The 12790-nt window shown below is 38.3% G+C and overlaps 1 long non-coding RNA gene across 2 annotated transcripts in view; it reads left to right on the top strand.

The window, feature by feature from the left end:
- The window catches only part of LOC127015770 (uncharacterized), a 272322-nt gene that overhangs the window by 154910 nt on the left and 104622 nt on the right, over window positions 1–12790 (top strand). For both annotated transcript variants that reach the window (XR_007766374.1, XR_007766373.1), the window contains exon 3: window positions 4188–4288. This is a non-coding gene — a long non-coding RNA (uncharacterized LOC127015770). The remainder of the gene's footprint in view (window positions 1–4187; window positions 4289–12790) is intronic.

Raw genomic sequence — 12790 nt, 5'->3', positions numbered from 1 at the left:
AAGAGAATCCATGTGGGAATCCTTCCCACCTTGGGCATCCGGACACATCAAGCAGCAATCTAGTGCTTAGTTGCTTACTTCTTTGCTCCCTGCCAATTTTATAAAAAAAATGGGTGAGCTACTCAATTTCCTGTTCTCAGACCTTATGGAAATCCATCTTTCTTTTTCCTCCCCCCTTTCATTTGTGTGCATGTCTGTAGGTGTACGCGCATGCACATCTGTATTTTTGCGTGCTGGACGTTACCCGCAACACTCAGTCGTAAAGAATGCGTGACAGCCATGACCGTAGAGCTGTGATACGGCTATGTTGCGTGAAATGGGGCTGGGAAGGGAGGGTGGGAGACCAATGGTACACATTGAATGTACAGTCATTCCCTCCTTTCCTTGTCTGAAAGGTTTCCAAATCTCATATATTCACAGGCAGACCCCAGCCAAAGCCCGCAGCTGTCATGCATTTTCAACAGATTCCACAGGGCCTAGATGAGGTTTGAAGACATTCCTTTGCTCTTACACATTAGCTAAAAGGAATTACCGTAACATCTGATATTGTGGAAGTGGGAAATTTGCCATCCTGACCTTGCCCAAAGCATTCCGGAACTGGGGGGCTGAGGATTTATTATCTCAGATGGCCTCCAAAGGTCGTCGAGGGCCCATCTAGCGGTGCTCCAGCACAGCCCAGACAACCAATGTGCTATTCATTTGGAAGGACTGCGCTGGTCTTTTTTGTTTTTGTTTTTTTTTTTTTCTGTTGGGGTTGTTTGGGTGTTTTGTTTTTTTTTTTTGTATGGCTGAAATAATGGGCAGACACATGTTACTGCTGCTCTCTGGATCTTTGTCATAGGAAAAGCATGTTCCATTGGAGCAATTCCCAGCTGTCAGTAATGCGCTGAAACACCACAGCCAATCATCAGAGAACAGGCCAAATAAACAGGATGTTCACAATGTGTATGATTGCATGAGTGTGTAACAAACTTTCTGCACATTTCACAGTCTCATAATGAGATTGACATGCATTGCTTAATCTGCATCTGTCTGTTTGGGGAAGAAACACATAAACACCATGGAGACCATGTGCAAGAAAGCTCAGTTTCTTGGCTGCGTGGCTGTTGATATGATAGGACAAAATCTGGTACTGAGTTGGAAACGAGCAGTACTTTAGAGCTATTAATTTAGCTGCTGGGAAGTGCCCTATAGTGAGCCAAGCACAGTTTGGTGAGTGTTCGTGTAATCAAAGTGGTTATTATAGCAACAGATGACAAAAGTGCCTGAGGATGATGCAGAGAGCTATTTTTTAAGGGAATATCTGAGGCGCCATTTGTTTTCTCTTTGTTTTGATTTCAGAATTTATTTTGATTGCTTTATGTATTTAAAAAAAATCCATGCACAGAGCAAACCAACAAAGGAAAGAATGTTTACAGAAATCTATAATTACATAATGGAATAGCAAAAGCCATTGTGTCTTTAATTTGAAATCGGGACAGTATAATTAGAATAGCAAATATAAAAAGGAAGTCAATGTCCTCACCCTCCAAAGCACGCATTTTTCCAGCAATGTTCTCATCCCCAGAAGCATGCATTTTTTGAGCAGAGTGAATGTTAATGCAAGTTAACTATCTAGCTGCACGATCATTGAGGTGCAAGACAGATAGTTTATCCCACAGTTGGACAATGCCAGCTTCTTCCTTAATCCCTCTTCTCCCTGCTGCTAGGCCTTTTCATGGTTCGTTGCTTATAATGTCCTAAAAACTATATACATTTTGTTCTCATGAGATTTTTATGGGTAACATCTGATGCCTATTACTTACCTGAAAAAACAGATCATAAAAAAGAAAAAAGAAAAAAAAAAAGGTAAAGCAAAGATGAAATATAAGTCTGATAATCTGCATTATAGTAGTGGCCTCAGATTAGTCAGAGGCCCTTCCAGAATCTGTGAAACTGTGTCTGAAAAAGCTATCATCTGCCCTATCACAGTACTCAGAACTGTTGTTAGCTTTTCAGTCTTATGGGAGAATGTGTAAGGTATGGTTATTATGAACGCATCCACCACAACTTCACAGAAGCTGCTTTCTGATATAAGCTCCAGGAGAAAGCTAGTGCCCGAATGTCTTTGCAATGAGCTGCTGCAGAAGACATTTCAAATGCTACCAGTGTTGGATGATGGTAACGACGAATTTGTTTACTGTAACTGGATAGACTACAACATAAGAATAAAAATATGCAGAGTATGTCCTGACTGACTATATCTAGTTAAGCTTTGAAAAACTGGCCACCTTGCATGGCATGAGACTGAGGAAAGTGATCAAGAAATTAAAATTGCACTTTACATGATACGGCATTCTAGACATGGTATTCTCAATGGTACCATTATCTTTCAATGTATTTTGGCATTTAGGACATGCAGAACCTTACCCCCATTTCTCTCAGAAAATCTGCATAAAAATGAGCAGGTGATAGTGCAAAAACCTAATGGACTATTTTCAGACTATCTAGTTAGCATTTCTAGTGTGCAGGAGTACTGCTTCCCAAGGATGCTCGTGAGGATGAACCCCTTCACTAACAAGAAAAGTCATAGGAAGTCAAACAAATGGAGTGGGGAAGGAGGAAGGAGTGAGTTACTGGCAGTTCTAGCCCAAACCTCTGGGAAGATGTAGGAAAAGGTGACTTCTGCACAGATTCTTAGGGTATGACTATTCTGGAAATGTAAGTGCTGTAGCAAAAATTCAGGCAATGTGAGTCAACAAACAATATGAGAAAGAACAGAACAAATTCCATGATGTATCTATCAAGATGCCAAAATTGCAAGTAAGCATAAAGTCAGAAATAATTCCCAGTTCATGGTGTTGGAAGAGAGTCTAGGAAGAGGTGGGTTGCCAGCTCTGAATATGTTTGAAATAGATCTGACACAGCTTATTTGAAGAAGCTGTTTTGTCTCAGTGGCTATCATTTCCCAGCATAATCTCTAGCCTTTGTGGGTTCTACAGGAATGGAATTTATGGGAATTCTTTGTTGTTGCTGACTTGTTTGTAAAATGTGGTAAATGGAGGGAGGTGGTAATATTTCAGGACAGGTCTTGTCTGATGGGGCATCTAGAGCTTGGAAATGGAAACTGAACAAACCGCATAGCAGTTAGCATGAATCTCTAGCCGCCGGGCCTTAAACGTGCCCCAAACTGTTCTTTTTTTAACTGCCTTGTTGGTTTTACTTCTTAATTTTATAACCTAGTCACATCTTTCATGTTTAGAGTGCTATCCTACCTCCCAAACACTAAGAATATTAAGAATTTCTCTTCCCATTTGTGTACTGTTCCATTACGTCCAATCCTGTTTGATTTTTCTCTGTGAATTACATTAAAGCTCCTGTTGAGTGAACACAGTCAATGCTGTATTACCTCTTCAGATATGGATTCAGCAGGGTAGAGGCAAAAGTGTGGCAGCAGGTACTGAATGTCACCTTTCAACGAGGTGAAGAGAGCACCTTGTCGTAACGGTTGTGTACCCTGGGAAATCAACCATATAAGCTACAGCCCGCTCCATGCTCAGCACACACATGGGCATGTCCATGATCTTGCTTCCTCTTTTGCTGGCAGCTTCTCCTCCCTTCAGTGTTCTTGCCACAAAACATTGAGCAACTTTCTTTCCCAGCCTTTAAACACTTGCTGTCTAATTTCACACCAACTCACGAGAAGGCCATCACTGGTATTACAGATCTGTTCAGGTACCCTGAAAAGGGTAGTATTTAGAAACTGTGGCTGAACATACTCCTAAGCTGTATAATGAAAAGTAACGTAGCATGCAGGGGTTTGGTTTCCTAACTTGATTAAATTGTGAGATGCTAAATGGATGGATGTTGGTACAGGCATAAATAAATCAGAGTAAGTCTACTGCAGTGCTCTAAGTTTATATGCAGATTATAAAATGAAACCATTACAATGCTGCCACCCTGATTTATTTAATTTGACCTGAGACATTTATTAGCTAGGACATTCTAGATCTCTTACAAAGCCACACTCAAGAGAATTAAATATTTCCAAGCAGTTAAGCTACTTCAATATTGACATTCTTCCCCAGAACCAAAGAAGAGCATGGCTAAGATTTCCATAGAAAAACACTTCTTTCAGTAGGTATTTTTCCTGGGTTTTTTTATTGCCATTACTGCAAGCTAAATCAGACTCTATTTGTTCTCTTTAGCTTCTGAAACTGTATTCGGTTGTACTTCCGAAGAGCTTGCTCAGCAATGCCAACGCATTACAGAATCGATGGGGAACAGGAAGGAGACAAGCAGGAAAACTGTAAGTGTGCAATACAAATGTATTGCTATGACTTTATAATGGCTTGAGCAGATGTGATATTGTATCTTCATCTAGGTGTATACGGTTATTAATATTTTAAGACATTTCCTGACCAGAGTTGCTGCTGCTGTTGCTAATCAGTAACCCTTTGTTTATTTCATATGTCTTCAAAATGAGTAGTGATCCTCGTCCATGTAATAAACAACATGTTTCTCTTTGAGAATTAACTATATTTTTTAAAAGAGCCTTTTTAGCCCTTCTGTTTGACTGTGTAACCATGTGTATTTGGTTAGTTACCCATAATAAATTTTGGGGAGTGAATGCATTCATTTGCCTTAGTTTTAGACCTAAATAAAAATTATGACTTTAGGAGATTTGAAAATTTTAAGTTATTTATCTCCTGTTGCTCAGCTTATTGAAAAGTGGAGCAGAGATAAGTCTGGTTATTTGGTAGAGTGATGAGAAGCAGAGAGGAATTCCTGTAGAGAAAAATACAAATTGTCTCTGATTCTCATTGCCAGTCTGGTCCCTCTATATTTGTTCAGCGTCTCTTCCTTACAAGCTGAAGGTCATACCCACCAACTGGTAAAGCTTTGGGAAAGACTGTGATCAGCAAAGATTGAGAAGGAATGGCCTCTGCAGCATAAGTTTTCTGAGAGGATAACTTGGGCACATCTAATCAATTCTCTGCCACTTCAGGAGCCTCAGGAAACGGTGATGTATCGATATCTCCCTGATTTAAGGCCTGTGGTGCAGTGTTTGGCCTCCAGAAAGCTTGATGTAGGATTCTGAAGTGAAATTCAATGACAGGAAGTCACACTAAATGATCTAATGGTAGAAGTCATCAATAGATGAACTAAAGGTACTTTTTGCAGGCTTAAGAAGCTATGAGTTTACCGGTGGGGTTATAACTGAACGCTGTCATAATCATCATCATTGCTAGCAATATTTATATACATGTGTGGGATGTTATGTTCTTTATTTTCATTTTATTAATGATTCTGTAGAGCCCATTCCTGACTTCATGCATCTCTTCTCAAATGCATCTACTAAGGTCCTGTAAAATAACAGAAATTTAATAGGGGGTTAAGATAACAAAAACAGCGCTTTTTGTTTTTTATAGACAAGTAATCTCAGTTAATTGTAAGCGACGTGGGAGAGGTGAGTTTTTCAGAGGGCATTAAATATCAGTAGGGGAAGAACCATGCATATGGCTTCAGGAGCTTGTTCTGTCAGAGAAGATGCTTGAGAAACAGATAATAGAGGTGATTTGTGAATGAATGACAGACCAGTAGACAAGATTGAACATTAGCAAATGTGGATGGTAACACAAAGCTTGACAAGGAGAGATAGAGTCAAGGGATATGTAACATAGAACTTGGAAACTGATGACAAGGAACTTAAAAAGTTTGCAACTGATGATTAGAAAGGGCTCTGAAAATGGAGATCGATATGGTCAAACTGATGAGTCAAAAAGACAAACTTTGGCTGTATTTTGCATATTGAGAGGAAAGAAAACAGTAGTAGAGTGGACAAGAAATTTAGACAAGGAGATGGAATAAAAATACCAGGAAAAGGGAGGAAAAGTTTGCATGGTTTCTGGTTACACAGGCAAGGGTGAGGATAAGGAAGGAGGCAAAGAACAATCTCTGGATTGTTACATGTCAGCTATTTTCTGGATTGTACGTTTGTGCAATGTACAGGTGTAGAGCAAGGTGTTACCATCAGTGAAGGAAAGTGGAGGAAATATGACGAAAGAACAAAACTCCTTGTGCCATAGTTACGGAGAGAAACAAAAAAAGTCCATTAATTAGGCAACTGTCTCCTTATTCCTGGTCTCTGTTTTGTTTTTTGAAATTACTGTTGGAGACAGGTGAGAATTTACTCTCTCGTACATGCATGTCTGTAGTTTATGTGTATGTATGAAGACTTGAGCTAGGCCAGTTTTGGAGACATTTCAGTTAGTAGTATTTAGTGAAGGCTTCTCTTAAGAAAACTTCAAATAAAGTAAAATTCACCCTGTTAATGCAGCGACTAGAAGAAAGAATCAAAGATTAAAGAAATGAGAAAACGTTCAGATTTTGAAATGTTTTGTCAAGGCTGAAGGCCTTGTGGAAGGTCATATGGTGTAGTCTTACAATTTGAAGATGTTCTGCTAGTATTTTTATCTTTTAGCTGTGTTTTGTATCTAATTATTTGCTCATTTGCTTAATAAAATGAGTTGAGATCCTCAGGCAAAAACCTATTATTTAAAATGCAAATGGTCTTCTGTACTTATTTTATTTAGGGAGTTAACAAACTCTATGAATAGAAGGGCCAGACAAACCACTGTAAAATTTCTGTTCCATTACTTTGGAAAATCCTCCCCTTTGCCCTCCCTCTCCTAACCACAACCACACATATATCTGCTATTTTGAGGAATGCCAACATTGTTCTTGGTTGTATTTTCCTTGCAATTTTAGTGGTTATAAATTGAATTCTTCATCCTCTGCTCTGGTTCATATTTTTTAACCTAAATCAAACTCATATGTCAATCTCCAATTGACTAATGCGTGCCATATAAACTTAAGCAATAAGATTGTGAGCCATATACTGAGAATGACATAATACTTGATAAAATATCAAATATTTACCAAGCTAAAACCAGTGGAAATGGCTATCAGTGGCAGCAGCAGAATTGTGAAAGGCAGGAAACATCAGCTAACTTAGCTCATTTTGACAAGAAAATAACTTTTTCAGTCTGAAAATAATAGTTCTTTAGTCCTGCAAATATACAGTGTTCTATTTGTTGACAATACGTAGTTAGTTAATGACAAACAGGTCTAAACCTGCCAGTAATCATAAGCTGCTATAGCTCCACTGAAATTCATATAGCTCCTCTGATTTTCATCAATTAAACATCTGTCCCCAAATCTAACAATGAGCAATACTGGTAGTGTGAGCTAACTGATTTTTGTGATATCCATGTAAACCCATGGAGTCTCCTTTTACATGTCCCTGACTGTTGTGACATCCGCTACTTTGGCATTCCAAAAATAAGCAGGACCCTTCCCAGTGAACATGAAATGCATCTGCTGAACTCTTTCCTTACTTATCAGCTCGATCACATTGCCTCCCTCTTTCGTGTGTATCTACCAGCTCCTCATCTGGTACTGCATCAGGTTTAAACAGCTCGCCACCACTTTCACAGCCTTGTGTGCGAGAACAGCTTGCCCTCCTTAGCTGTCCTCCCACAACAAACTTCCTGTTCCCAGTCCTCCCCATCTGCTCCTCCAATATTCCCAAATCCATCTGCTTCTCATATTATCACCATCTTTTTTTTTTCATGCTGTCCCTGCTGAACAGAGTAGCCTGCCTGAGTTAGTTTGTAAGACTCTTGCCTTACATGTTTATACTCAAGCCTTTTGAAGGTTCCTGTTTCATTTGTGACTTGCACTTTAAAATAACCCTTTTTGTTATTCCATTTTGTCCATCTCCTCTGAAATAGATAGGCCCGTAAGGCAGGAATGATGCCTTCCTGAATGTCTAGAAAACATTTGTCACCCGATAATGATAAAAAATCTTTATGGTGGTAGGAAGAAAAGGCTGGAAATATCCTCATAAATGCACTGTGAGATGGTACTGGAATTGTCTTAAGAATTTTTTAATTAAAAGCTCCTATCTTCTGTCCTTATTTACTGCTTGAAGACACGATCTTACATGAAGCTTCTCCCCTTCACTTGTGGGAGGTGGTGTTTGGATATTCCTATGGTACTAACCTGCTCAGCAGTATGTCCTGCAGCTCCTTCTGGGAAGTGGTGTAATCTGTGGTGGGAACTAGCACAGCCACTTGCCCAACTAAGAAATTCCCTTTACAGAAGAGCACACAGGAACTGCCTTAAAAAGGGGCCTTATGAAGGAAAGGAAGCCACAGCTTAATCAGAGACAAAGAACCCCTATTTACAAGACACCCCCCCCCCTTTTTTTTTTAAAAAAACTGATATTTGGCTTTAGCGGATCTAAGGCCCAGTGCGAGTTAAGGGAAAGCTGAATCTAAATGTTACTTAGAATTAAGTTCTGACATAGCGGAATAGGATACAGGGCAGAGATATTACTGAGAGGAAGAGAAATTGGGGCGAGACCCAAAGTCTCTGAGGAATAGCACAGCAGGAGCTTTTCACCAGCCAGTCGTTAGAAAAGGGCCGTCAATGGCAATTTGTTTACCTCTCAGTGATGCAGAGCTGAGCCAGTCTTCTGAGATTCATACCCAGTATTTAAGTCTTTTACATATTTCCCCTGACTCTAACTAGCCTGGAAAACATTTTCTTTAACTCAGAGGCTTATATAGCCCAACACAAGAAGGACCACGAGATTATCTGCCATTAACTTCTGACTAGTTAATTCTCTACTGAACCCTATTGTTTGTGTTTGATAAAAGTGTACCTTCTGGAATAGTGTAAATTTTGATTTGAAGATATGTAGAGATGGAGAATCTATTACTCATTTTTCTTTTTCATCCAGGAGTAAATCATTAGCTTAAAATACTCTATTTCCATTTAAATACATCCAGCTTCGTTTTCCAGCTGTTGGATCTTGAAATACAGTTCTTTGCTAAATTTAAGAATTGTTTAGTGTCTATTTTCTCTTCATGATGGTATTTACACACCATGATCCTTCTCAAGTATTCTCAGTTAAAATGAACACAATGAGATCTTTAAGTGTAAGGTAAGAAATTTTCTCAAGCCCTCATTTTTACATCTTTTTTCACCTTTGTCATTCCAGTTTTCTACTCTTCTTTTTAGAAAGTGAATGTCAAAACTGTGAGCAAATATTTCTTAGTGGTTTAATCAGCTCTAGTCTAGAGGTTAAAACACATTTCTACTCAATACTCTTCTGTTTATGTATCTTAGGTTTCTTTATTTACACTTGCCAAAGATCAAGCTCAATTTAAATTACCTGCATACTCTTGACACCTAAATCCCTTTCTATTGCTGCTTTTAAAGACATAGTCTCCCCCTATATAGGTCTATAGTGACCTGTATATGTGTCTCTGTGCAAGCCCCACGATGCAGGTCACTAGAGATTAATATTTATAGATCACCCATGAAAATGCTGAATTGCACTGGACCGAATACCAAGTTGTCAGGGCCCCCGCTAAGAAACTTCCATTCAGTGACTATTCCTCATTGAGAAAGTATTTTAAGCTAGATCTTAATCCATTGATACGTATCTCATTGATATTGGATAGTGCTAAACAAATCAGAAGTACGTGTCTTATAGAAGTCTAAGATTATTGCATCTGTGCTGTTGCTTCTGTTAATGAAATATATAATCTCCTCAAAAGATTGAATGGGATAAGATATGTTTGACAAGATCTACTTTCCATAAAAACATGCTGACTGGCAGTAATTATGTTCCTGTCCTTGAGTTCTTTATCAATTCAATCCCTTATTGGTTTTCCATTATTTTGCCTAAAATAGATGTCACACTAACCAGCCTGTAATTACCTGGGTCATCCAGCTTGCCCTTTGTGGGTACTGGCAAATCATTAGCATTCTTCCAGTCTTCTTGAATTTCTCCATTATTAAAAGATTTATTAAAAATTAACTTCATCAGGCCAGATATATAGTCAGCCAGCTCTTCTAGGAATCTGTGCCTGTTACCTTGGTCAATTGTTTTTAAAGTGTTTATAGCTAGCTGATACCACTTAGCATCTTCCTTGACCATGAACTTCATCTAGTAATATGTTTTGGTGTTTCGTTTTGTTTTGTTTTGTTTTGTTTTTCCCCTGTGAGACTTCTGCTGTTTGTGCCTTGATATTAACATCTTAAGCATTCCTAAGTATGGTGGACCCTGATCTCAGCACTAGGATTTTTTGTTGCTGATTCATTAAAAACAACTTGTTATCCTTAACACTGCCATCATTCATTTTTAAGCTTCCTTTGACAGTTTTCTGCACTGCACAACTCCCAATTTTTATGGATCACAGTCTGCTATTTTTCCATGAGTTATGTACTGTAATCTTTCTCCTCCATTGCTGTCTTAATTTTGACCCAGCTAGTGGTTTAATCAAGTTATTGTCTGTCTTTGGATATGGTTTTGTGGCCTTTTCCCATATGATAAACTTTTTCCTAAATAGTTTGATTCATTTATTTTCTACTTTGTAATTTTTCTTCCCAATCAATTTAGCTTAATTTTTTTAATTTGGGAAGTGAGCTGGTTTGAAGCAATAGTGTATATATGTCTGAATAACCAAGTGTGTCACTCTAACCAGTCCTGCTTGCCATGCAATATGCTTTAGCCATGTAGGCTGGACCTTGTGCTAGTTAGCTCAGCTTGCCACAAGTGATTCTGGATGGACTAGAAGCTCTTGCTCTGGAAGCAGACATGCACAAAAGTATCTTGAGCTGATTTCTTCTGATCTACTGTGTGCTTCTAAGAATGCTTGTTTCTGGAAGTAAATAATTTTTCTCATCACATTGTCATATAGCATGAAGTAACGTGGCTGAAACCAGAGATCTGCTACCAATTTGTAATGATCATGTCAGTTTTTTGGGTTTTTTTTTTTCCACAAACTTAAAACTTGTTCAGACCATCGGAGTGGTAATAGTTCTTGTTGAAAAGAAAATATATTTTTTTAAAACAGTTTAAGTCAGTGTTAGGCTGGGGCTGGTGGAAGTAGGGATATTGGTTTAAGGGTACAATAAGAGGATCGAGGAATTTTCAAAAACTGAATCTTAAAATGGTAATATTGTAGCATTTCCCATGACTTTCAAGAGGCAGAAAACATTGTTTTCAAGAGTGCTATGTGCAGTAGCCCACGCTTCATATCTGGATTATTTTAATGGGATTGTTTTCAGCGATGAATGCCTATCATGGCGTTAAGTGAGTTTTTATAACAACAACTCTTGTTTGTAGTGCTACTGCACATGTGTATGTGGGTGTCAGTAAATCCTTATGTCTTCACCTGCCTTCAACATTAATATGAGATACAAACAAATGATTGTTTGTAATAAAAATAAATAACCCATTAGATAGTTTCCAGAGGAAGTGCAGCTCTTTTGATTACTGGCTTTGGTTAATGAAATAAAATTGACAAAGGAAAGCCCAGAAAAGATTTATCGTTACATAAATCTTAGGTATATTTTGTACATCCTTGGAACAACAGATCTTTAGACATTAGCTTTAAATAGATTTACAGGAGTCAAAGGTCATAGTTCCTGAAAACAGAGGAAACTATGCATAGAGATCGTGTTTATTTTCAGTCTCTTAAAAAAATCAAATGAAACCATTCAGTGTATAAAGCAGAAGCACTTTGTTATGAGTGGCAGAACCAAGGACTGCGGATATTTTTATCTCCCTGGTTACCATGTGTAACAAAAACAGATGTAGAAAAACTTGTGGCTTTTTTTCGTCATTACTTGCCTTAAAGGATTTTTTTTTTTTTTTAATATTGCAGTTTGTTTAAATAAATACAGTAATTCTCTGGGAACATCTGCCCATAGAGCATGCACCAGAAAAACCCACAGCAGATTGGAAGAGGAGGCAATGTGCAGTGGCCTCTGAGGAGGGAGTCTGGTAATAGATCTGTACCACCTTCCTGAACGAGTGACAGCTTTAATTACATGGTTTTACTGCAGGATAGATGAAGATAGACTTACAGGATAGATGAAAACCCAGCACTGAGACATTTTTCCACAGATTGAATGCCAACAATTTAATTTTAAATAACCCTTTTTTAAATTATAAACAGTTTTAAATGAAGATTATTTTCCTGAATTATTGAATACAAAATGTCATCATTATTTAAAGCTGAAGCACAGAATGATTCAAATCCCCTTTCTGACTAGACTGGGCATAGCACTAGCCTCCTTTGGACAGGGTGCACAGTGGAGGCTGGGTCATCATTACTTGCCTGGTGATTTCAGCATTTTTCTGTACAGAACTATCCAGGATCATATTTATCCTTTCCATCCGTTTTAATCTAAATCTTGATCTCTACACTAAATGCCATTTGACAGGGCTTTCCTAGCTTTATTTTTTGGTTTAACTAGTTCGTGGTCCTGCATTTACTATGGAGAAAAATTTTAGTGCCTCTTAGACATCTGCCTTTCATAGTGAATTATATAGCTGTTGTTCATAATGCTTATGAATCAGACTTAGCATTCCCTTCTTTTTCCTGCTACAGAACAGTGGCTGGTCATGCCACTAATCAGCCATAGGATTGTTTGTGGACTTCCATCTCGGCTTCCCCAGAAGCCTTTGAACAGTCTAAGTCTTTTATCTGAGTGACCGAGAAATTGGGTCATTTGGCTTACATTTTGATGTGAATTATTGTATCTGTGGTTCATCAACTTGTAAGGTAATGGATTCCTCCCACCAAACAGTTGCTTTTGGGAGTGTATTGGTGCGTAACCTAAGGTACTAATGTATTTATTTATTTGTGGGGCTCTTATCAGAATAAGGGCTAGGTGCTTATTTACACAGTAAAGCTAAATTGCATTGAATTGATAGCATTGGAGT

The sequence above is a fragment of the Gymnogyps californianus genome, chromosome 4 (genome assembly GCF_018139145.2).
Source record: "Gymnogyps californianus isolate 813 chromosome 4, ASM1813914v2, whole genome shotgun sequence".
In the NCBI taxonomy this organism is placed as follows: domain Eukaryota; kingdom Metazoa; phylum Chordata; class Aves; order Accipitriformes; family Cathartidae; genus Gymnogyps; species Gymnogyps californianus.
The sequence above is the reverse complement of the archived record's forward strand: the minus strand, read 5'-3'. Positions and strand labels throughout refer to the sequence as shown.